Here is a 24,874-nt window from a genome sequence, read left to right on the forward strand (position 1 = left end):
GCTGCAGTGGCCATTTGGCTGCTGAGCACTGGCTCCAAGCAGGGATGTTCAGGGCAGGGAGCAGCCAGAACAGGAAGACAGGCAATCCTCACAGAGGCAGCTCATCCTCCAGGGAAGGACACCATGGGGAGCCAGGCTGCTTTGGGAAGAGTAAATACATGTTTTAACTCGTATTGCGAATGAAGATAATAAACAGCCATGCTGTGGGTTGAAGACCTGTTCTGGCCTCTGTTAATAAGATAAGAGGCTGTATTTCATCCGTAGTTGTTGGCTCTGAAACTAGCCATGGCCCATGCCAGGTAGAGCTCTGCCAGGGGAGGCACCTGCGTGCTGCTCTCCATCAAAGGCTGCTGGAAAAGGAGGTTAAGCCCTCAAGGGAACAACTACATTCTCAAATTCACCCCCCTGGAACCTGAATCAGCATAGACAAGAAATGTTCTGTAGCAGAAATGTCATCTATTGTCCTTTTTTGAGGATCAAAACTGTCCTTTTCCTTACGAAGTCTTTGGTAGATGTGGAGGCATCAGAGCTGGTGGACTGGTGTGAGATCCCATAAAAGAAAACTGGGAAACAAGTCATGGATAGTTCAGCATACAGAGGTGGTGCCTACCTATGGTAAGCTTATTGTCCTGGCCTTTTCAGCCTTTAGAAGCCTGAAATAATAAATATGAATTTCTCACAGAGCAATGACAACAGGCAATGCAATAGTGATATGCATACTAGGAGATGTCCTTTAAATGTCCCCTCTGATTTGCTGGATAGTGCCTTTATGAATATTTGTAATTAATGGTAAGAATTGAACTGACTATTTCCTAGTGACAGAAAATTATTTTGAGCTAGGTTGGGTTTTTTGAAAAAGAAAAAGCTGGTGCACCTGCCTGGAGTACATGTGCTCCAGACTTGGGCAGGGCAAGCCAGGCAGGTGCCCATCCCGTGGGCTAAGGGTCCGATTTTGGCATGTGCATGGTGGCTGTTAGCTGGCCCTTGCTTTGGCCACTTACCCTGAGGGCTCAGAGAGCTTGGCATGGTTCAGGACCTGCTCTGCTCTGCAATCAGGGCTCACACTTGGCATTTTGTTCATCAGCCAGTCCTGAAATTTTGTGTATGGATGTAAGATACTGGGAAAAGACAACTGTAGAAGGTGAAACTGTAACAATTTTGTACAAAATATGCTCTTTCAGCCATCAGAAAACGGAGCAAATGTCCGTGGCCTCTTGTTTATGAATGCAATCCTAGGGGTTAGGCAGGCAAAAAATAACTTTCTTCATTAGTCTGCCAAGCTTATTTAAAGCAACCAGGACCCTTACAGCTTCTTGCAAGTTACTGGAAACAAGAACATCCTCAGTGGTATCCATTGCGGGAAAAATTCTGCAGGGAAGTGTCCAGACAATGCCAGTTTTGGACCTTGCAACAAACTTGTCTCAAATGTTATACATTTGTAGCAGTGCTTCACTAGAACACAGGGACCTAAGGATGGAAACTCAGTTTCAGTTGGTTACACAGAGTAGTGAGCTGAAGGCTGAATGGAAGCTCAGGTGTGGAAGGGTGAGAAACATGAAGTAGGATTTGGTTTGAAAAAATATGGATTGGATTTCAACAGGTGCTACCTTAGTGTTTGGCTTAGAAAACATACAACACTGAATAAAAACAACATAAAAACTTCTCTGAGAAAGCATACATTATTCAAATATCTAGAGCATTTTTATTGACAACCTTGAAATACAAATATGCTTGTTCGGAAGTGTTTCAAGATATTTAATAGGTATTTAATGCAATTGTGCTCCACAGGAACTGAGGCATGGAGAACGATGTTGAATGTAACTATCCTCATCGTGGTAAAAATATGGCATTTCCAACCAACCTACATGCTTCCATCTCAGAGAAGAGCTGCTGGATGTGTCACTTAAACCTACAGAAATACTCTCATTTTCTGCCAGAATAGTGGAGGGAATCCTGCATAGATAAGTTTCCTTGGCACCTATTATTTAATCCAACTAGCAGAATATATGTGAACCTGCCCAACTAGGATATTCTCCCACCCCTCTGTACTTATGGGCTCTGCACACTGACTAATGTTCAAACTGAGAGTTCTTCTGCAGGGCCTGTTTGCCAGCGAGCTCAGCTCTGCAGTGGAACCCCTGGGGAATCACAAACATAAGTAGAGCTTTCACCCCTCTGGTCTTTGAGCCTCCATGCAGCTTGCCTTGTACTTTGGTGCCTGACTGTCTTAAACAAGTGTGACAGAGACTCCTGACATTATTGCCCAGTGTTGCTGGGCAATGCTGGTCATGTGGTGCTCTAAAACACTGAAGGAGAAATCAGATCATTGCGGCACCTTCAGCTCAGCAGAAACTCTGGAGCCCTCCAGGAAATACTTCAGTGAAGCTGAGGTGATGGGTAGAAAAAGACAGCAATCCTAGGGAGGGAAGAAATACATATTTTCTGTTATTTTAAACACATGTACTTGTCTTGATTCATAATGGGAATCTGGGTGGGAAGCACAGCTGGGAGGACAAAGGGAGAGGCTTATTTTTATTTTGAAAACGTGTGCTAATTGTGGCTAAAGCAGAGAGAGAGGATGGGACAGTGTATGGTGAAGAAGCCACCTGCAGTGAAGGTGGAGAAGGAAGGAAGTCTTTACTATCTGTCATGAAAATATATGTATTTCTTTTCTAGTGACTGAACCACAGCTAGGCAGACAGCTTCAGAGCACTGAGTAACTCACATGCAGCTCTGCTTCTGGCAACAGCTTTTATGGCTTGGTTCTAGCACCTTTTATTTAGCCTTGTGTGAACAATTGGTTTTGGGTGGAATTAAATGTTTCAGTCGACCAAAAACTGACATTTGTTTTCACTCAGTCTTCTGAAAAGCATATTCTTTCCCTTTCAGGCATCAATTTGTATTATTTTTGTGTTTGTTTAAAGCCAAGCAGTGGAAATGCAGAGGCATGATTTATACATGCAAGAAATTGGAAAAAAAATTCTTGTTTACAGCAATGAAAATACAGGAATATCCACACCACTCTCTCATGTTGTAATAAAACTCTCTTTAAGCCTTCTACTTTTTTGAGAAACTTTTAACACCAGGTTATGGGTGATTCTGAGTGGCAGGGTATCTGGCCAGAGCTCTGTATTAAATACCTGACTACATACCAGTATTGAAGCTGATAAGCAGCCAGGCACCCAGTTGCTCCCTACATTGGGTAAATATGCAAATGCTCTTTATGTCATTGACTAAGGTAGACCTTCATCCAAAATAAAATGGCTTCATCAAGAGAGACCCACAGAATCGTGTTAAACTATCTGGCAGAGATAGTTCAGACAGCAACTCAAAGAACAGTTTTGAATGAATAGATCAGTTGCTCTTGGTGTGAGTTTTTTGGAGCATTGCTGTATTTTCATTAGTACCCAAAATGTAAATGTGCGTCATGGGCAGAATGCAATCTGAGGGCCTCAGATACACTCTTGTGGAGCTGTGCTGAAGGGGGCTCTACCACAAGGCACAGGACACATATCTTGTTCTGCAGAACACCACATAAACTCTAATGGGCCCGATATTTCAGAAATACTAAAAGAAGTTCTGCTTTTTCCAATTACTTTTCTAATTTCCCCTTAACCCAAATTATTCAGCCCAGCTCTTCTCTAAGTGGGTCTTGGACAAGTGACCGTCAAAAGGAAATAGAGTAAGATTTCTTTTGTTTTGTTTTGTTTTGCTTCTTTTTTATTTTATTGGCAGCTAAGAAAGCAAAAGGGTACATAATTCCTACTTCTGCTTCTACCTTGAAAAATCCTGCTGTCATACTAACTGTATTGTTTAGGTGTCTAACACTTTTAAAATCTACTCCTAAAACACTTCATTCTTTACGCAGCAAAGTGCAGTATTTTATGGCTGCCTGAATGAGAAAAAGGCACATTAAGGAGCAGAAGAAAAGTAAAGTTTGGATGACTACTCTCAGAGTTTTAAAAACTAAGCGGGAGTTTTGGTGAGGGAGGAAAGAATGAAAGGAAAAATAGTCAGGGGTACAGTGATATACTCTATGGCCAAGATTTCTCTACTCTCCCACTCAGACAAAAGTTCTCATTGTCTGGATTTTATGTGGATTATAACTAAACACAACTTGACTTCTCTATTCAGCTTACCCACTAAGCACACTTATCAGCCTCTGATAACACTCATAACTTGTCTATGTTTAGTAGGATAATTTCAGTAGGAAAAACACTATGTAGCAATCAAACTTCTCTGTGTCATCTGACACAGTTTGACATGAAAACACAGGAGGCAAATAGATATAGCCAGGACTAATATATAAACGCTCAGAGACAAAATATTTCTCTTAGGCACCATGAAATGCCTGACAATGTTTTTGTTCTTCACATCCAAAAGATGGCCAGGAGATGCTCTTGAGAGGAGCTTTACAGTGAGCTTCATTGAAAAAAAACTCCTAAAAGACCATGCATGAAGCAATATAGAGAGAGTGAGTCAATTAGAAAATCATCCATGTCATGTGATACTGAAGTTCTGTGGCTGGTATATATACTGCAGTTTTCCCATAAATAGAAGTGAGGAAATTGTTGCTCTAAAACTTGAATGTGTAGCTAATTTGAACGTGAACACACAGAGGGCTGTTGGGAGTTCCTATTTGTTATTATTTGGTGATTAAGCATAGCTTGTACATCTGAAACTCTTTGTCTATTCATTCCGCTTTTAGACTTGGAGCAGCAGATGCCATACCAACTCACAACAGAAGATGATTCAAGCAGAAATTGCTCTCTATTTTGGGGATTTGCAAAGGCTTCCTCAGCCCTCAGAACTCTGCTCATTAATTCCTTGACTGCTGTCATAAATCTTGTATTTTGATATCTTACTCATTAGCCCAGACAAGCAACATGCAACCCTTGGCAGAGTTCAGGACCAATCAATATGGTGGCGAGAAAGCAACAAAATATATCTAGCTTCTTCACTGGAAATTTAAGCCTAATACATCTACACTTTGTTTTTCACTGCCCAGAAAAATAGGTTGATGCTTGGATTTCCTAGGCTCAGTTCATTTTTTCAGTCAGGCTGCATTTTACTCTGATGCACTCTCATTTCACTTAATAAGAGTTGCTGTTTTCCAGTGAATAGAGGATCATTAATCATACATTGTCTCTTCAAACACAATACACAGACACTTTTCTTATTCTAAAGAAAAGCCCTCCGTCCTCCTTTGGAAGTGCCATATTTTACAAAAGGTTTCCCACTACTTGGAAACTAACCAGTTACTGGAAATCTGTGTCTCCAAAGGCCATGGACTCAAGAAAATAAATAATTAGACTGCCACCAGCTGTTTAAGTTAAAAGTGATGTAACTGTTGAGATTTGGGCTTCCATACACACAAACAAGATGAACACTGGTCAGGAAGGAATTTTTCATAAGTACCAAATTATTTTACATACTTAAATAAGAATTTTTAGCCAAGAAAACACACACATAAAAATATTTTCCAGCATGAACAGATGTTAAAAGTTTGATCTTTGGTGTGTAATCTGTAGCAGACATACAGAAACTCATAGGAATTTATGAAGTTATTTCATTTTAAATTGTAATGCATGTCTGATGAGAATATGGTTAACTGGAAATACTAGCAGAGTCAGTAAAGGCCAGCTCTCTTACAGTAGTGACAAGCAAGCACTAACCTATTTGTCTGCTACTTTGCAATCAAAATTCCAATGGCAAAACTGCAGGGGTTTTGTGTAATTCTTGACATTACAGTGAAATTATTTTTCTTGTATCTATTCAGAGACAAGAACAAAAGCAGGATTTTTTAAAGTCTTTCCATCCTTTAAAGTCTTTCTAAATCTCAAAGTCACTGTAAAATAGGATCAATTTTAAAAGGGCACACAAAGAGCAAGGTCTTCATTGCCAAGCTACAAGTGAACAACTTATAAGCACATTACCAGTTACATGCTATTGTTTTTCCAATCACTGTGACAAGAAACATGCTTTGATTTGGTCTGGGCTGCAAGCATATTGTCTATGCCACGGGTGTTAATGTACGTAGATAAATTATTGCTGTAGATCCAAAACTTTTAATGATGATGAGGCTCAAAATGAAATTATATAATGAGTTCGTCCCCAAGAAGTGCTGAGGGTGGCTTTGTGAATTTCCAAACCAAGTATAAAGTGATGTTTATGTACACACATCTCAGTGATCCACTGGGAAATCCAAGCCTGGATCATAAAAGTCCACCACATAAAAGTTTTCCTTTTAGGTCAAGTGAAAATACTGTTGGAAGTATTGAGGAATAATCTGTTTTCTCAATAGAAGTTACATGACTCCCCTGCCTTCCTAAGACTTTTTCCATGTTTTAGATTTTACGATTGACAAAATAATGACAGCTGCATCCTTTCTAATTTCTTAATGGAATGCAGCCAACAGTACCCAGAAGGACAAAAGCCAGGATTGAGGGGAGTTGAGAAGGGAGGGAGCTTACATGGCTAGAAAACAAGTACTGTAAAAGCTTTCTGAAAACTTACAACCAAAGTATAATTACTAAAACAGCTTTGAAAGGAGGGAGTTAAATTACTGAGTGTAGCTGTGATCATTCTGCTAGTTTAGACTGCTCCAGTATAAATTAAATGAAATAGGACCTGGACTGCTAATTAACTACCCTACCCACAGGTGATCACAATATGTGCCATGTAAAATTCCTGCAAAAGCAAAATTTATACACCTAGAAACAACAAGCATGCATATTAAAACCATTTTTGCAGTTTACAAGAATAACAAAGTCCTTTGATAGGTAATCAGGAAAACTGGGGAGGGGGGAGCAGGGAGGAAAATTTGTATACATTTAGAAGCAATGATTTATACAACATTTCCCTTGAATTAGTTTATTTTAAAAGAGAACAAAGGGGTTGTCCTGCTGGGTAGCTTTTCAGCAGGGATGCCCTGCCTGCCTTATTTCAGATCTGCAACATTATGTGGTTTCAATTAGTGGTAGCACTTGCAAAACTAGCAACACAGACATTTTGGCTTGAAATCTGACTCCAAGGCAGTGAAGGGTACTTAAGATCTACTCGGGGAGGGTGGAGAAATACAGTATATTTGAAACAGTGTTGATCTTTTGTCAGAGTGGTGTCAGTTCTAAAACCCTCTCCGTGTTTATATGGGCTTGTTTTTTCATTTCTTCTTTGTTTCCCTGTTTAAATGTTGATTTCCACTTTTCTAGCATCCTAATTCCCGTCTCTTTTGTCACCTGGCTACTTACTAGGCCCTCAGTTGTTTTTTTTCAGGCTTCGAGGGCAGCCAAGTAAGCTAGCTAAGCATGCTTAAAATACTATGGCACTTAAAATGCTTAATATTCAGACTCCCCTTCCTCCTCAAAGTTCTTTGCAACTCTAGGTACTCCAAGAACAACCCTGTATTATTAGGGACTGACTGGTTTTATAGTCCATCTGTCCCCTAAATGCTGTGAAGGAATTGCTAAAATATCCTTCTAAGGCAAATGATAATTTCTTTAACTTTGCAGACAAGGAAGCTGACTTCTGTTGCTATTCTACATCAATATAAGTGTCTCATGTAATACATCTGCTGGCAGAAAAAAGCCTGTGTATGATGATTCAACAAAGTTTCCCAGTCCTACTTATCTTAGCTATCTTGATAGGCAGGTGACATTTTGATGAACAAAATAACAAATGTCACTGCTGTGGTGACAGACATATACAATATTCCAAATATCCACTGAAAGAGAAGTGTTTAATATTGGAATGAAAGAGGCAACTTCTTGACAGGATTTCAACATGTATAACTATAATATTTTTAGCATTGAAGTCAATAATATGTCTAACTATCACATCTATCATGGTGCTAAAGTAGTTTTTATCAAGACTTTCCTAGATGCTGCTCTAGTGTAGTGATTGTCAACAAACAGAGCTGAAAGGAGACTACAGCAAAAACATGAGCACTTTTTTTCTCCAAGAGTTGCATTCCTGATCTCCACTAAAGGATTTAGATTTGTTTTGGTGGTGGTAAAGGTTGGAGATCAAAGAGAACCCTAAATATCATCATCATGTATCTGTTTTGCTAATCTAATGCTGGCAATAGGCCTTATAAAAAGCTGGCTGTAAAATCACCACGTATTTGGCAATGCTTCATTTTTTATTTGTGGTGGCTATCAAGATGAAACAAAATTTAGGGGCTGCAAATGGAAATGGAATGAAACTGTGGAAAATGCTGCTCATCTCAAACCCCACAGTGATCATCTGATGAATTATTCACGTGTCTGATCAGCAACATTTGCTTTTATCAGTGTTACCTCAGCTTTGCTTGCACGGCCATTTAGCCTGACTCTCTCTCGTGCTGGGAAGCAGCAACCTGAACCAAGGAGCAGAGGACAGAGCAGAAGCATGGGACATGGACAGACTTTTCCTTTTTGAGCTATGTAACAGAAACCAGAATATAAATGAACAGTTAGGTCACTGCGATCAAACATCTGCAGTGTAGTTCAACTCATTTGAGGCTGGAACACTAAATTTACCCTTCATTTCTTCAAAGTCTCCGCAATGAGAGTGCCTTACTTTAGAAGCAGTCTCTCTTTTTAGATAATCCACAATGATCCACAATCATACAAGCAGGCTTTCCCCAACTTCATTCATACTACTTAACAGCTTTATTGCAATTCTAGGAATAAAGATGCTCGCATTCCACTGACTTAAGAGAGTAGGTTTAATGCACTGTGCCATTTGCCACCATCCTGATGGGCCTTCTTTTGTGTCTGTGTGATTAATACATGTACTAATGCTAATAAAACACTTATGGAGTTTCCCAGACGTAGACGTGGCCCCTTAATCCTTCCCTGTTCTGCTGGGGATAATCATTTTTACAACATGAGATCACTTGCACCAGTGAAGTGCATTTTAACACCTTTTGCTGTTATCTGTATGAACTGATGATCCTAATAGAATCCCAGCAGTGCATTTAAACTTTATTTCCTAGGTTAATCAGGCTAAAAGACAGTTAACTAAGTTTCCCAAAGGGGGCCTTCTTTACATTAAAAAAAAAAATGCTACTGCAATTATTTATCACTAGAAATTTTGGTCAGTGAGAAAAGAAAGAGAGTAATGCTATAAAAAGAAACGTTGTTTTTGTCTTGTAGTGGACAGAACGGCACACCATAAAAAAAAAAAGAGAGAGAAATATTTTCTGAACAAAGAACTCATGCCGGTCCCCCTCCTTTTTTTTTTGATCTTTAATCCCTTCTCTCCTAAGTAGAATGGCAAAGGAGCCCTTCTCTCTCTCTAATAAATAGCTAGCAAAAGAAGGCATTCAATGCTCCATCCCTTTGATCAGCACAAAGCTGTCAGCTCCTGCCGCTTTTTTTTCTTCTAGCTCTTGTTCCTGGTTAAAAGTGGAAGTAATACCCCCTGAAAGAAATACCCTAGGTGTCCTGCAAATCATCAATCCTATTTTTTAACTTGTTGTTTTCCAGTGGCCCACCCTCCTGGCCTGAGCAACCTCCTCACTAACACCCCTCTTCCTCTTTCCACCCTTTTTCCAGAATACCGGTTTCATTTGATACGCAATTCAATGTGCCAGTCTGACCTACTGGGACCTTGCTGTCTGAGACTCTACCACTGTGCAGACAGGGGAAACCTTCCTTCTAGCAATAAACATGTTTACTTCCATTCATTTTGCTCCCTGTAAAGGAATTAATTTTTTTCATAGACACAGCAAAGAGATTTTTAGAAAATAGCTTTTAATAATTTAAAATACATCTCTAACTTTAAAAAAAAGCAGAACACAAACAGTAAATAAAAAAATTACAGGTTGTGCTTGACTGAGTGTCTGAGATCCCATTTTGCTCCAATCTTCAAGCTGCTGCATTTCAGCGACATCACTGCATCTCAGCAGTAAACAATCTGCAAATATTGCTGCCTTCAGACAGGTCACCTGGTGCATTTTAAAGCAGGCTCCTTGTTTACTGCTCAGATTATCTGCAATGTGCATTTCTGCTCCTCACAGTGTCAGGACCTGATACACTGTTTGCAAATATTATGCAGAGGAAATAATTCACAAAGGCAAACAATTACAAGCGAGTGTAGAACAAGAGAGTGGCTGGTGGTGGGAGAGCAGGGCAGAGGTTTGTGTCTGTGTCTGTGTCTATAAAGGGTTGGAGGGGGGAGGAATGGGGAGTTAGGAAAAGCAAATGTATAAAAGAGCATTTTTACCAGACAATGTCATAGCCTCAGTGACATGTAATGATGTTTAAATACCTTTGCCATTTTCCCCTGGTGATTGCTGCACTGGGTATGTTCTGTGGGCCTATAGAGATATGTTTTTCAAAAATCAGGATGGAGTGAATGCCGTTCGTTGTTCTGGCTGCAAAATGTCAAACTGCAGTGGAAAGAAATACAGCATTGCAGTGGTGGTGCACTGAGGCCCCCGGTAGGAAAGCAGGAGCTATTAAGTGGAAAATTCCTGCAGAGGACGTGTTTCCATTTCTAATGCGAAGAAAGAGGGTGTTGTTTGAGGCTGGCAGGTCTGTGGAAAATACAGAAAACACAGGGAAGATGAGAAAATGACCTCATTGAACTCTGAGAACTTAAGCAAACAAACAGCTTCGGCCAACATACCACATTCTTCTGCCCAAACAACAAATTGACCTATAAGTTATATAATCCCCCACAAGCCCCCGTGCCTCATGTACATGTGGGGAGGGAGAAGGGGGCTGTTCACTGCAGGGGCAGGGAGGGCAAGCACTAAAACCCGGTGCAGTAGGAAAGACTCTTGGGGCGAGCTGCCTGTCCTCCCCACAGCACCATCTTCCACCCCAAATGGAGTCCTCACATGAGGTTCAGGTTTAATTGCGCTCTGAATACCAGCAGAATGATGGCACTAGTTGTTTATTATAGTATGAACTATTTCAGTACAGCATAAATTTTCCATTTCACAGGATCCTGACTGCCTTCAGGGAAGGGACTAGGTTTTGTGAGCAGAGGGTGGCCTCTGTAAAAGTTGGTGGGGGGCTCGTCTTAGGGATGGTTAAAACCGCATTCTTGGAACCTGAGGGGGGGGGACTCTGGAAGCCTGTTTAGGGGCTGTGTTTTCCCCTATAGAGGCCCCCTGTAGTGTTGACTTGGACTGCCTGAGTTACCATTTTATATCAACTGAACAAATCCTTGTGTAAAAGCGCAGGGGCTGACCAAAGGCCATGGTTCTGCTGGGGTTGTTATTGTTGTTCTGTTGTTGGCAGAAAAGGCAGATGTGTGCCAGCACCCCCTGCATCTGACAGTGCTGAAGGTTTGTATGACTGCTGGCCTCGGTGTTTTTCCAATAGCTAATTAATTGAACATAATAGAAAGTTATTAATAGGTAGAACAGCAGATAAACTATAATTCAGAGTTTACAATAGTATTATTTCAAATCAGGAAGAGCTTTTCTGTTAGTTAATAGTACATTTGCTCTGGAAACTTGTTCTCAGCTACCATATAATTCCAACTTACACTTTTAATAGGTAGACTCTTTTTTTCTTGTTTACATTATTAAAATCCTGTTGTCTCCCACTTGCATTTGATTTTGAGCACATCCAGAACCTGCTCTACCATCCAGCATTTTTCTGGACTCAGCCTCTCATAGACAAAGTTAGCTTTGGGAAGTCCTTGCAGCTTGAAAGTCTACATGGTGCTTTAAGGATAAGTATAAACAGATAAAGGGTTTGCATCTTTAAAGCATATGCATAGGAATGTAGGAATGTGCAAGGTTAAAATATTAGCAGCAAAGAAGAAGCAGCTGACACAAGATTCACAAACTACAGGTGCACATTCAAATTTCATGTAAGCTGCTTCTTAAGTCTAATGGTTTGATCCATTCCGTCATTAGGCACCACTAGCCATGAATGCACTGAGGGAGAATTCAGAAAACCCCAGCAGCTATAAGGAGCTGACTAGATTCAGTGCTCACCTTCCCTCACCAAAACGTTTTAGAGCAAGATAAAGTGAATTACAAGCTAAGTGCTGAAGAGAAAGTGAGACTATCCCAAACTCATTCAAAAAATGCAACTCTTGTCTCTTGTAGGCTTTGAAAAATGTAAATAACCATTCCTTCTTTTCCAGTTTGACATCTCCCTGCATGTGGAGAAGACAAGGCAAAAAGTGACAGAATTACATACTACCAAAAAAATTTGTACATACAAGACTTTCAGCATTATTCTGTAGATATTACAAGTTGTTTGAAGAAAGATCAAAAAAGATGACTGAAGATGGGGGCATGTGGCTATATCAAGTTAAATTCTCACACAGCTGTTGCATATTGCTTTTCAAGGCTCCAGTTGCCACTTATTTCAGGTATGGAGGAGACAGTGTTGTGGTAATATGAAAAGGAAATAATTCTAATCTGTGCAGTTCAGATCTGAAAACCAATTTTCCCAGAATCCAGCACTGTTTCAGTTTAACCCTAAATGCCTGCACCTCTGCAGCACAAGGGCCAAAAGACATTCAGGAGCTCCACAGCGTTGTGTTATTCCCTTTCTGGAAATGTTTAACCAGGGCAAACTATATAGTGCAGCATTTCTGCACGGTGCCATGGATTCTGTTTCTCTTTTCCTTGTGCTGTGTAACTAAGGGGCACTGTAAGGGGTGCATAACTTTCAGACTAGAACAGCTTTCTCCTCCACACTCTGACAGGAAATAAAAAGTGCCCAAAAAAATCAAGAGAAAAACAAACTCTGTGAAGGACAAAAAGAAGCACTGCCAAAACAAAAGTTTCCCGCACCTAATAGAAGAAAAAAGTCAGATTTTTGCTCACCTTCACCTTGTGGTTGCAAATAGCAAAGAAAGAGAGGTAAGGAGTGCCCCATCATTAGGGCTCTGGAGTTTAGCACCCATTGCAGGATTAACTCTTCTGAGTGCAAGGCTTTTGTTACATTGCTTTTTATAGGGTTTTTAATAGGTTGTTTGTCTTTTACATAGTGGACTCTGCTCATATCATAGCTTCTGTTTTGAATTCAGTTTACAAGACCTGAGAATACCTAAAGAGACTTCTAAAAGACTATTTTAAATAAAAACGTGGGTGTATCTGGGTGATGAAATACAAACATGAGCCAACAAGATTGTAGGCAAGCCACATTCAGCTCTTGCCAATGCATTTCAGTGCTGCCCTACACAAAACTTTCAGAACTATGCAGAAATGCCTGGTCAAACTAACTTGTGCAGGAGTTTCAGAAAGCACAAAAATAGGTAATAGAATAAAGAAAAAAATAATGCTTGTGAGTTGTCCCTCTTTGCATCACAATACCAAAAGTCATGGAGTAAAAGAGACACAGAAATCACTGATCAAGCTTCGGCTTTTATTTCTTTGTTCTTTTATTTTAAATCATAAGATTTCATCACAGCTGGGAAATGTGGGGTGTCAGCATTCCCAAGCTTTAGCACAATCCACTCATTCTGATCCTAGTGGAAATAGGACACTTGGCCTCTGAGCACTGATGGAACTCCCCAGGATTCTACTATCACTGTGTCTGGTTTCCTAACTTTTATAAATCTAAGATCTTGAAAGAACTTTTGAAATCAATTGGTAGAAGACCTGACTCTGAACCAGTCTTCCTCATTGTTTTGCAGTTCAGGTGACTCCCAGTGTGGACAATTGGAGGGTGAGGGCTCCAGGACATGATGAAGCCTAAGCTCACTGTTTTATCTGGATACAGAAAGAAAGGCCTCTTGGCCTGTAGATCAGTGGTTTCATACTGAGAAAAAGAACAGGAAAAAAAAAGGAAACATCACAACAGGATGTGTACACAGTACTTTTGTAGATAAAAAGTAATCTGCCCCAATGCTGACTAGCTGGAGACCTTCCTCTGTCTCAGGATATTTCCATCTCAACATGTAGGTCCTGCTTAGAAGGCAATAAGAATTATCAGGTGTTCAGAACATGTGCCTTGGGAAAGCATTGAGCTTTTGCACTTGAGGGGCAGCTGCAAGGAGCAAGTAATCTGTGTTTTCCACATCTATTGCTACTAGACTTGGTTCAAAGAATATTAAGACAGAATTATCTTAGACCATATTAAAAACCTTATGTTGGGTGATAGGAAGGGGTACAAGCACAAAAGTGAAAACATTCCCTTAAACGCAAATCCTCCCACATGCCAGAAGAAATACATAAATCAGTCAAAGTGTGGGTCAGTTTGTGCTTGGAAAAATGCTTGACTCAACAAGGGATGGAGTGCTCCTCAGCTAGTTTTGACTCAACAGAGTGCTGCCAATCACCCGTGAAAAAAACATGGTGGTAAAACAGGCCAAACATTTGGGAGTGATGGCCCAGTGGAAGGCTTTGGAAGGGTTGTTCCTAGCTTCTTGAAATATCTATGGAATATCTTCACCTCTACAGATACATTTAAGTATTTTTCTTACAACAATTATCTGGCAATAAGGAGTGCTTGATTAGACTTTTTGTAGACTGATCTGTTGAAGTGCAAGAGCCCCACCTTTGCATGGAAATAAGGCTAAAAATTGCCTCTTCTGTTGAAATGGTCATTTGCAACAAATGTTCCTCCCTTTTTACACTAGTGAAGCAAATTAGATGGCATGTGGGACAAAGCAATACTGATACTAAAGATCTGAGTCAAGATCAATCACTGTCATGATTTCTCTTACCAAAGTCTTAAGGAGATCTACTTGTAGATCATTAATTTCTATACTATGCATTACTAAAAGAAATCCACAGGGCTCAGGGGGAAGCAAAAAGGGAGGCTTTTAATATACTCCCTTTTCTGCTTTTGGTTGTGATTCTCCTAAGTGATGAGTATGATGCTAAAGTCACTCTGTCCAGCACGGTGGGAATGTTACCCAGTGTCACTACATGTATTTAGTCTGATCAGCCCCATAAGCCCCTCCCCACCACACAGAAACTAATTGTGAGGATTAGGGCACACCAAGACACTCAAGCTCCACTCCTGTGGGTTTGGGGAGAAACAAGGCATTTAAACATTCCAGCTACAGTTCCCTTGGAAACATACATAACAACAACTCAGTAACACTATGGGTTTCTGTTTTCTTAACCCTTCAGGACATTGACTGAATGAATACTTCCTTGAGGAAACTGTTCAGTCAACCAGATATACTCAAACACACTTAAATCCAGCAGGCCTTTTCTCTTTAAAGAAACAACAGCTGTTGAATTCCGTGTCAAACTGATCTCCTCCCCTAGCATTAAAGGGTTTAATTCAAACGCACACATATACCATTAGCAAATCCTCCATGGAAGTCTGTATGAAAAAAAGACAGTAAAAAGCAATTCCCAAATGTCAATGTTTCATATCATTATGAAGTTACCGCGGATCAGAGGACACAGTGAACAATACACGACATTTTATAAAGCACATAAGTACTCTTAAGAAACAAAACAATATTAGTATTTGTGCAGATTATAAAACACAATATTGTTCCTGACAGTAATAGGAATAATAATGTCTACAACAACTTCATAATGATTTCTCTGGGAATATAAAATACTTTGTAAATATTAACTAATACTATCAAATAATAAGATTTACACCATCTTTGTGAAATACATGAGATATGCCCCTGAATTGATTCCCCAGGCCAATGAACTGGAGCTTTTTTTGACGTTAAGCACATCTGTTCCTTAGCAGTGACCATTCCTGTTGTGCGAAGGTTTGGAAGAAGAACCACCATCTGAATATATGTGCAAGGTCACCAGAACACACCTGCCCTCACAGAAAGTTGTTCTAGGCTTTGGGCTGTCATTAGTAGACAGAATTAATGAACACGCTTGCAAGGCCTCAGTTAATAGCTGCAATTGTTATGGTACTCTGCAGATTTATTTAATAGTGTATTTGTCTGTGCATTATTGTCTTCCTCAGAAGTTTAGATTTATGAAAGCACAAAAACCTTTACCCTGGAGATCTTTGCTTCAGGCTGAGATCAACAAAACTATGTGTAGCAATTGTCTGAAATAGAATTACCTTTCTTTCTCAGTATACAAGAAGTGACCTGACCTAGCTTTTTAGGAGCTCAAGAAAACCATCAGTACCTGCGAGTAGTGCACTGATGCACACTTACTTACACAAAGGAAGAGATTGAAACTACAAAAGTAAATCTGAGATCAAGCACGTGTTAGTGCAGCCCAAACCAATCACAGTTCATAACCCAGCTTTTTCACTCTTTCTCTCTGTAAGCTTTAATTTTTGTTATTTTCAAAAGGAGCCTGTTCAATCTTCTCTTAGATCTGTCCTGTGATGATGAGGCACCTTGTCACATTTGTAGCTTCAAGCAGGCAGAAGAAAGAGTTAACTACACCTGCAAAATGAGGGTTCTTTAGCCTTAAACATCTAAGGTTTCTGTTGGTCCAGTACTGCTTTCCATGGAGAGTGCTTACCTTCTCTGAAGCAGCTCCTGTGTAAATCTCTGGGAAGCAGACCTCCCTCCTCACCAAACCCCCACCCCCAACCTTAGCTCACAACCATTTGTTAAAAATTATGCAGCATCCTCGCTAACAAACACGTGGTTGCCAGGGCATCCTTGTTCCCCAGCCAACTGCTATACTAAGGCTTTACTGGCAGCCATCCAGCTGTGCCTCATTTAGGAACCTCTGCTGCAGTAAGGGATGTGTTTTTCCCGTTTATAGAGAAATAAGTCAGTTTGTTGATTGTCTCCTAAAGACCTTAATCATTTGAGGAAGCAGTAATTTTTCACAGCAGACTGAGACAGAACATTTCTCCATATTCTCTACAAACCAGAATTCAAATCTTACTGCAGAGTGCTGGGCTTTTTGCACAAGCCCAGCTAGAGTAGATCCCAGACAGGCTGGTGTGGCACTGTGAGCAGCACAGCCCAGCACAGAGCCTTGCATAGCAATGCCCTGCACAGCTGGGCTGGTAACTCCTAGCACAGGTTGTGCAGTGGGGTGGTATTGTCTTGCCTGTGAGGAGAGGGGGAGTATTAGTAGCTACAAACCCCATTTCACTACAGATTTCACAGCATCACAGCAACATCAGTCCTAGCTAGCCTTGCTCTCAATGTCAAGTTTTCTTAGGCCAACTGCATTAAAGAATAAAGGATGACACTGTATAATAGCTATGGAAGGGCCTTGCTTGCCCTTTCATTTAGTGCAGGTGACACCCAAAGATGCAGCAGTGCTATGGCTGATTCCAGACTGGACTTCTGCCTGCCCAGCAGCCTAAGTGGGCATTGGTCACAGAAGCTGATGGCATGGGCTGCTGCCATGGTGGTAGCTCATGTCATGACAGCAGCACCCAGGCTGAATGAAAAGCCAGAGTGAGGATTGCAGCAAGAGGATTGACAGTTTTGTTGCTCATGCCATGATTCTTCTGTCTTTAATGCCTCCAGGGTGTCACTGCTCTTTCATTTCTCGTTCCTAGAACAATTAATGAGCTGTGTTTGTGTTCTTAGCACAGTCTCATGGTATCTTTACAGTAGCATTCATGCAATAAGTGCTGGATGAAGAAAAGAGGGGAGCATCCAGATGGAGATGGGATGTTTCAGATTACATATTCCTGCTGTCCTTAAAGGAGAACAAGGCTCCATACACTAAGGAAAGGATAGACCAAAAAAACCCAACAGGAGGTGGATGCCACCACAACTGCAGCTGTCACTCATAACTGGTGCTTACATACCAGGCCTTTTATCTGAGAATTAATTAAATCTAAACTACATGAATCCTGGAATAGGCAAGTGGAAAGGGCAGTGAACATTTTCATTGTCAAGCTCTGTATTATGAAAAGGCAAGAAATAGATACTTGTGCTTAAGACCATGAGAGCTTCACTAATTTAACTTTGGGAGGTCTCTTTATAACACTGGGCAATTTATTTTAATAGTAACTATACCATTGTGCTAATTTGGGCGGCAGTTTACAGTCAAATCCTGGCACTCATATTATCCATACTCCTTATGTGTCAGCTTACATTCTGGTTTTAGCCTGGGAGAAGCCAACAGGGAAAGTCAAGACAAATTAAACACCAGGTTATATTTAAGGTTTCTTCCTGCAGGATGGATAAACCTCACCAAAATCAGTGCTCTGAGACTGCAGGCACAGTTATTGAGGACAGACCAGATGCAAGCCAGGTCTCATTTCCAAAGCACAGAGTGGATTAAAAGGTATGATTTCAGTTCTAATTAGCAAAACTTTAACATAACTTGTCACAGATGAGCTAAGAATGATAAGCATTAATAGTACCAGAGTAGAGATTTTTGCACTCTAAGGCTGCCTTTGCTATTGCTTTTGTGTGCTGTGTAATAGAAGAGGCTGATGCCAAAGACACGTACCCAAGTCAATAATGGGTACATTGTCAATGTTCTACACCTTATATATCTGTAAAAATATATACATGTATAAAAATACATAAGGAATTACCTATGGGCAGTGCTCCTGGTTGATAGCAACTGAACTGTTTATGCTCTAGTCTTGCTGGGGGAAAGGACATTGTGTTTGCAATTCATTATGTCCCCAAAGTAGTAAACACTGTATCTATGCTATGAAGTAAATATATAAAAGGTCAGAAAAACAATGTAATTGCAAAAGAAGAGATGGCAGATGAATCACAGACCTGCATCAAGCCTTACCCTGGTACCACCCAAGAAGGTTTGAGCATCAGTATTCAGCCCTCAGGACTGCACCAATAGTTTTAGCATTTCAGACCTAAGGAAAAGAAAGAAATAAAAGAAAGCAAGAATTTAGCTTTTGTTCACTGTGTGAAAGGAGAGTGTGTAGCTCCTCACACAGTCCCACAGGACATGCAGAATGCAGTGACTGGAAGAATGTGCAGGCAGCAAAAGTATTTGTGATACTAATTAAAGTTTAGAAAATACTCATTTAAGAAAATGTCCCTTGGCAGGGTATTTCAAAGTAAACTAAACATATTCCTCTCCAAACTGATGGAAAGGGCTGTATTCATCAATTTAGGTAGAGAAAAGGGGATTAAAAAGGCACCCCAGTTGGGACAAAATGGGTTATAAAAATGAGACATAAAGCACTTTACATCAGTGCTGACAAGGGCCCAAACTCAAGAATCATCCTTTAGTCCAAAGACTGAAAAATAGCAGACATTTAGATGGAATAAAGGCTCATTTAACATAATAATCTATTTCTAAAATTGGTATTCATCTTCCTAAAATACAACAATGTAAAAAGTCACTCTTTTTGTCACAATAAAAAAATAAAAGGAATTAAAATGTTATAACTGATATTATGGCTCAGTGGAATGCAACACATAGTTGCAGCACAGATTTTGCCACAAGACAGACTTTTAAAATTGAGGCAATATTTTGAGACCATATTGCACCCAAGCATAAAACTTGGAACATTTTGATTAATTTCATTTTGCCTGGGCCTTATCAGAGTTTCGAGAAACATCAATGGTAAATTAATATCTGGAAATTCCTGTGTAACATACAGTTTTGCTGATGAAAAGTCATGCACACAGCATGAACTGCTATTAATAAGTGTACAAAAGAATGCATTATCCCTCACAGTATATATGTATAAATGTTGGCTATACCTCTGGGTTTTTTGGAAGTAGTGTTGTCATGGTTACCATTCAGCTGTCTTTATGTTTTAATATGCCGTGTTTTGTAAGGTTGAGGTTCAATTCAAGTTCATGTGAAGCAAATCAAGTGAAGTTTTCAGACGTGGTCTCTAACTTAATGTACCTCGTTTTCTGAGGGGCCAACTTGCAATACTTTTGGCACGACTTTAAGAGATGTCAAGCACCCTCAGACACAGCAGAAGCCAAAGCTCTGTATGCAGTGAGTGAGTCATGAATAATCTGCCAAACTGCACAATCCGTGACAGTCTTCTTTTACAAGGTTATAAACCTGTTTCAGGTAGTATAAGGAATGTTTCTGTGCTCCTACAGGCTGAACTTACCACTGTTAGACACTAAATGAACAGTGTGTCATTCTCTCAGCAGCCTTTATTTATTTGTCTGAAGCTACAGGAATGCTTGACTGTAATGTAAAACATAAGCTCAATTCCTATGTGTAACATCAATATTCCAGTACCTTTGGTCCATTGAAACAGAAACTCCATTTCCCCTTTCCCTTTGCAAATTTCCTCATGGTCAAATGTTGGGGGTGGGTGTAATATGCAATTTGCCTTTGGTAGTTCATTAAAAAGCTGGGGTTTCAGCTCCAGCTGAAAGAGAAACTCAGCAATAAACTAAAAAAAAAATTTTAAAAAGTAATAATAATAATAAAAAAACCCAACACAACAACCACCCCAAAAACAAAATAAAAAACAAACAAGCAAAACAAACCAAATAAAAAACAAATAAAAACCAAAACAAAAAAACCGTCCTGTCCAGGAAAATTGAGTATTATCTCAGCTCTGTGTGGGGTTTGATTGTCTTCGGCAGGTAATCCCAAAGAGGCAAACTGACTGGTAAATGTCCTTTTTGCTCTTCTATGGAAACAAAAGAACATGCTCTTCAAAGTAGCCTTTTCGCCTTATTAGCTTTACAAAAAACCTTTTCACGGCCTCTAGCAAGCCACCTGGATCTGCAGAAGACTCCAGAAATGGCTCTTACCTTGCTTTCCCTTTTCTCAATTTGCCTTTAGCTGAACATCCTGGCAAGGAAGTGTTGATCGTTTCTGTGGTGTAGTGCACAGAAGAGGAGCCTGCTCATAGGTAGCTTTGTGGTAACACGCCGGTATAGCTGACTTACCTATGGGCATATTACACCCAATTTAAAACTAATTTAAATATTGTCTACTTTTCTCTTTGGTATAAGATTGGGAAAGAAAGGGGTAGGGGAGAAAGAAAGTTCTAGAGCAGTGCACCTTTGTTCCAGGTTCATCTCATACATAGCCTTTCAGCTTTTAGTATTTTTAGATTTTGACTCCTGTTCTCTCAAGAGTGAGCACAGGCAAGCTAGCTGCACACACCACACTCCCCATGGCAGGTCTTCCTCTGTCTTGAGCACTCATATTCTCCTAGGAGTACTCAAAGACTGGTTTCTTTTGCTCTTGATTGCTTGGTTGTTTATGTCTTTGGTTTGCTTTGTTTCCTTGGGGACATCCCTCTGCAGTGGGGTGCAGGAGCATCTCTTTTCAGATTGTCCCTACACATCCACACATCTCACAAGTGCATAGGATGCAGTTGTTAAGAAAACCCTGCCCTTTCCAAGAGCTCCAGATTTCCGAGGCACCAATTTAGCCCTAAAAGACAGTTCAAAACATAGGGCACAAAATGAAGCATAAACCACAGGTCTGCATTGGTGTTGTATGAATCTGTGCACGGTACCACACGCTTGTGTGTATGCAGTCATTTGGGTAAGTAGGAGTCGCATGTGATGTGTCACAGAGGGACATAATGAATGTTATCATGAGCTGTAGAAAACATACTCCCACCCCCTCACCTGTGTTTATCAATTTATTCAATTTTTCATTATTCTAGGGACCTATTCAGACAAATAACTAGTTGATATGTCATTGTATGTGCGTATTTGTAATTAGAGATAATCGTATTCTTTTTTTATCAGACATCTCAACCTTATTTCATGATTTGATTTCACTGTGTGAATTCTTTCTGGCTTTTCACCCGTTCTGATACTAAATGGGCCAGTAAATTATAAGCTTTATATCCTAAACCCTACAGTTAAGCATCATCAGAGAGCTGAAGATGAGTTGTAAGCAAATGGGATTGAAGGAGGTCTCCTTGCCCCTGTCTCCAATTCCAGTGTATGTTCAGGTGAGTAGAAAATATTTGCTGTAACCTCAGTGCAAAGCTTCCAGATCGCTGCACTTCCATACACTTGATGATGTGGTCTGTGAACTGTGGGAGGGGGAAGAGAGCTCTGAGGAGCACCTATTTGTTATGCTGTGGGCTCTGCGGCCTGGAATCCTGCAAAAGAACATTTGAAATTAGAAATTTGACTTTCTAGGCAGCAGCAAGAGATGGGAGCGATAACATCTCTAAGCAGGCTGCCATTGAAGAGCAAGCATCACCTGCTTTGCACTGTGTTAAACACTGAAGTGATCAAGGGCTGGCACTGCAGGGTCAGCCTTCTCCTCCAGTGAGTAAGTTCAGTTCTCCATGCGTGAGCATGTTTTTATCACAAGCCCCAACTTTCTAACAGGTTATTAGCAAAGCACCAGGAGGGGGTCTGAAAAACGAAAACTTCTTTTTGATTTGTTCATTAAAATCGAATAATTATTTAACTGATCAAACTCTACTAAAAAAAAAAAAAGTCCCCATTCTGCCTGCTTGATGTTAAATGGTGAAGCAGCACAGGAGTGAAAATATCCTGGAGCCCTTTATCATCTTCATTATCTTCACTGGTGAAGTGAGTGAGAGAGTGAGTGAGTGGAGAGGTGTGAAATTCCAGCAGAGAGGAACATGCTGTTTTAAGAGGAAGTGCTGACATGCAGGCTACAATTAGACAAAAAATGACTGCTGACATTTAAAAATCATTACAGAGAGGAAATTGTGAGTGTAATTATGTCATCATTGACACTGTTCAAGTGTGCTGATGCATTTTTGCTGATCAAAATCAAGTGTTTATATTTGTAAATAGAATACACTTAGCAACTCTATCAATGGAAATGCACTAGCCAAGAGCTACAGAAAATGAAGCCAAGTTACTTTCACAAAACTTATTTTTTTCCTTTTTATTGATTTTCAGTATTTTGATCTAAGAATCATTTCTTGGTAATAGAATTGTTTCTTGTTATTTAGTACTTTGGATGACTGTTTGATTGAGGCTTTTTATAGGGTTGTTTTGGTGTGTTTTTTTGCACAGAACAATAGAATGGCCATTCTGGAGCAAGTCAAAGGTCCATTTTGCAAATATGTGTCATGTATCAAACAGTGGCCACCACTGGAGGCTTACAGAAGAATATAAGAGCACAGTAAACATATATTAGCTATACCAGTCTCACAGTTTCCAAAATCTGCTTCTCAGGGGCTTGAGAGACTACTCCAAAAAATCAGAATAATGAAGTTTCTCTGACTGGTTTTAGAAATAGTCTGATACTGGAGTCAGTGCAAAGGGAGGCATGATGTCAGCAGGTGGCAAAATATGTAAATGTTATCATTTACCTGGAGAAGAGGAGTTTGTTGACTGTGCAAATACTGGATTTTTGGCACTGCATTATTTAACATGGTCCTGCCTTGAGCCCTGTCACAAGTCCTTTACCTATAACATATGTCACTCAATCACAGGGAAAAGTGACAAGTCTATGATAGATACAAATGTTCAGTTCAGAATAGGCAAAATATGTGAAGGAGTATGTTTCTGGCTGATTCCAAAACTGGATTTTTTTTTTTTTTTAATCTTGGAGATTTTGAAGATTATATATAAATACACTTTATAAATGTGCAAGCAGAACTGCTTACAAAGGCTCTCGATAGAAGTGAGAAAAGGTCTTGGCTTCTAAATTGAAATGTCCCCTCCCAAAATATCTAAAAATGCTAGTCCTCCTGTGGATGGAATTTTTTTCATAGTATGCTGGAACATATTTATGGTGAAAATTAAGGAAAAGACTAAAAGTGTGAACAAGATTAAGGATGCTTAATAATGAGGTTCTCAACAGTATCAACACAGTTATTTTTGAAGGCTGTGACAGAAACAAAAATATGAATATTGAATGTCAACTATTCAGGTTCAAATTAACTATTCCTCAGCCTGCATCCAAAACTCCTCTCACTATCTCTTTGCTATTTTTATACAAATTGTTTTTTCTTTTCAGTTTTTGGGCGTTTTATTCAGTCCTCACTTTATTGACTTTGCCCTTTGGGAAAGGGGTTTTTTGCAATCCACCTATTAATTTTCTGGGTGTCCTCCTGCAGCCAGCTTTTCTTCTTTTGACATTGGGTCCATCAGTTTCCATCAGTGTCCCTGTTGTCTGGATGTCAAAACATATATCCAGTCAAACTGTGTTAGCAGAATAATGTCAAGCAACTCTATAGTCACCACATCAGAGAAAGAGCTGCTTTCATGATGTCATTTTATGATTGGATGAATACTTAATTCATTTTTAAAGTTATAAAGATTTCCCTGTCAAAACACAGAATCCTTTGTGCCATTGAAATTGTAGAAATCAGTATTTAGGGAACAATCCACACTGGGTGTCTTGGGAGAGGCCAGTACCACAGGTATTGCAGATGACTGCTTATTACAGCAGGGAGTACTGAAGAACTCATCAAAGAGGGGGCCACAGAAATATGTAACAGGGCTTCATTAGAGCATAAAAATATGACAGAAAGGATAGTGTTATGTCACTGTGATTTCTATTATAACATTTATTTACAGACTACATTCATCTTTATCTCCCTTTTCACTAATTCAGGCGTTTCTAGATTTATTTTTTCTTTGGAATCAGTGTTTTCCATATGTTACCTTAGTGGAAAGCTTATTTAACTACAGATTTTAACAAGCTAAAGAAAATATATTTTCTCCATTTTCTGCTTGCTTTTGAAAGACAGAAATCGAAAAAATTCATCTTTCTCTGCACAGTAAACTGGTGCCACACACCTAATCTCTTTAGAAACATCTCTCCAGAATGGCTGAAGTCTGAAACGCAGCCACATCTAATAATTACTGTTTTTAATCTAAGTGTATTTTAAAAACATCACTTTGTCTGAAATTTTGATAAACACAAGATTGACAGAGCATTGATGAGTATCAGGACTGTCAAGCAGTTAAATCCCCACTCCTACCAAAGGGAGATAAACACAAATCAGTACCAGTGAACCATGCTGAGTGCACCCAAATGTGAGGAATTCAGCACCAGTTCAAGATCTGACCTTAAAAGCAGCAGTGGAAGGGGCTGCAAGAGTTCCTCTGAATTCTCAGCAGTGAATCAAATTTGCATGCTGCCTTTGCTTTTAACTTAATGATGGTGGGGTTTTGTAGGAGATTT

The 24,874-nt window shown here is 39.8% G+C and overlaps 2 long non-coding RNA genes across 2 annotated transcripts; one reads left to right on the top strand and one right to left on the bottom strand.

Moving 5' to 3' along the window:
* Nucleotides 1-1,682: 1,682 nt before the first annotated feature.
* Nucleotides 1,683-16,492, bottom strand: LOC148222634 (uncharacterized). The gene is made up of 3 exons (XR_015805663.1): nt 16,373-16,492; nt 10,255-10,522; nt 1,683-2,416 (listed from the first exon to the last, which is right to left on the bottom strand). It is a non-coding gene; the product is annotated as an uncharacterized LOC148222634 (long non-coding RNA).
* On the top strand, nt 2,305-21,711 carry LOC148222635 (uncharacterized). The gene is made up of 3 exons (XR_015805666.1): nt 2,305-2,390; nt 18,004-18,112; nt 21,609-21,711. It is a non-coding gene; the product is annotated as an uncharacterized LOC148222635 (long non-coding RNA).
* Nucleotides 21,712-24,874: the final 3,163 nt, after the last annotated feature.

Source organism: Sturnus vulgaris, chromosome 10 (assembly GCF_052056855.1).
Source record: "Sturnus vulgaris isolate bStuVul1 chromosome 10, bStuVul1.hap1, whole genome shotgun sequence".
Lineage (NCBI taxonomy): Eukaryota > Metazoa > Chordata > Aves > Passeriformes > Sturnidae > Sturnus > Sturnus vulgaris.